The sequence below is a fragment of the Buceros rhinoceros genome, unplaced genomic scaffold, assembly GCF_000710305.1.
Source record: "Buceros rhinoceros silvestris isolate BGI_N320 unplaced genomic scaffold, ASM71030v1 scaffold8403, whole genome shotgun sequence".
NCBI lineage: Eukaryota > Metazoa > Chordata > Aves > Bucerotiformes > Bucerotidae > Buceros > Buceros rhinoceros.
In genome coordinates, this window is record NW_010401810.1 from 20,672 (window position 1) to 22,285 (window position 1,614).

Consider the following 1,614-nt stretch of genomic DNA (forward strand, 5'->3'; position numbering starts at 1 on the left):
AGGGGATGGCTGCACGTTCAAACAAAGCCCGGGGAAGAAGCAGCTGTTGGTGGCCTGCATTGAGTTTCATCAGTACCAGCCTTCTCCGAACAGCCTTTGAAAGTCAGACTGGACTTCTGACCTGCTTCCATTTACCAGCTCAGGTTACAGGGATCTTTCTTCTCCAGATACACTACTTCGAAGATGCCAACCTCCACGTAACTGTCAGCAAGTCTGTGTGCGAGAACCTAAATGTGACAGACCAAAGTCAGTTTGCCACAGATTTTGTGAAATTTGTGAAAGCTGAGGACTCCAAGTTTCATGTTGCCATTCTGGAAGTTATTCAGGCTTTGTCAGAGGATGTATGAGGAAAAAGAAAATCTGGGGAGGAAACTCCCTGTTACTCAGGCTTTTAAGAACTGTAATAAACTATTGAGTGATCAGCATCTGAACACCAATGGCTCCAATACAGAAGTGCCTCCATGCTTACTGAAACACACTATTTAATACGATGGACTAAATTTAAAAAAAGAAATATTAATAGGAAGAAAAAGACAAAAGGGGGGTGTTCAGTTGATTTATAACCGAATTACTCAGGAGAGTTCAGAAACTATCATCACTTTGAAAATAATTCTGTAATAAATAACTGCAAATAATTTTCTATATTTTTCCTATTCATGTACTTTTCAACTGCTCCTAGAGGTACCAGTGATGGTAAAAATGTCACAGTACAGTGCTACAGGTGAGCCAGAAAACAAATTCTCACTTTCTTTTGTAATTTTACCTAATATTATATTTATTTATGTAACTTCATACCACATGTAGCATTGGTTACAAGGAAATTGGTAAGGTAAGTTGGCCAAGATACTGAGGCATTATTTCTAGGTTTTTTCATTGATACTGAAACCCAGGAAATCCAGCCTCCAGGCGTGCTTGTAGAGAGGTATGTATGCCCAAGAGACATCCCTAACATAGTCACACAAACAAAGGGAAATCTGGGCACAGGAGCGATACTTTTCTTACAGCTAGTGCAGAAGATACTTCAGGATTGACCAGGGATGTATGCTGGGTGTTGCAGCATTACAGAATAAAGCAACGCCACTTCCCTTCTCCCAGCGTGTATTATAAATGTCAAAGGGATAGGTGTGATTTTGTTTTACACTCAAACTACGACAGTGATGTTTTGCTACTCTGTTAAATACAATAAATGAAATGGCTACCACAATTGTTCCTTTCTGTAAGCACACCTCTTAATTAGATTTTTATTAGAAACAATGTTTAATTTCAAGCAGTAACAAAAGCATTAAACTTTCTAAAAATATTGATGTGAACATTTAAATATTATTCTTACAAATATTAGATGTTCTCAATGTAAGCACATGATTTTGCTTTTGTTCATCACTACTGGTGGCAATTACATTGTCACATGGCTTCATCATGCCCTTTTGTAAATACTGATTACTGGGTAACTGTAAATACTGATATAAAGCTTTATAGCTTTACTGCTCAGACTGGCCATGATTGCTTTCATTGTCTTTGTTTTCAAATGTAACGAAGAATTATGTATTTTCATGGTTTGGGGGATAACACTGTGTGAAAATGCCACCATCAGATTACTCTTGTGATGCAAAATGA

The 1,614-nt window shown here is 37.7% G+C and overlaps 1 pseudogene; it reads left to right on the forward strand.

Moving 5' to 3' along the window:
- LOC104490147 overlaps positions 1-486 on the forward strand; it is a 1,030-nt pseudogene extending 544 nt beyond the window's left edge.
- Positions 487-1,614: the final 1,128 nt, after the last annotated feature.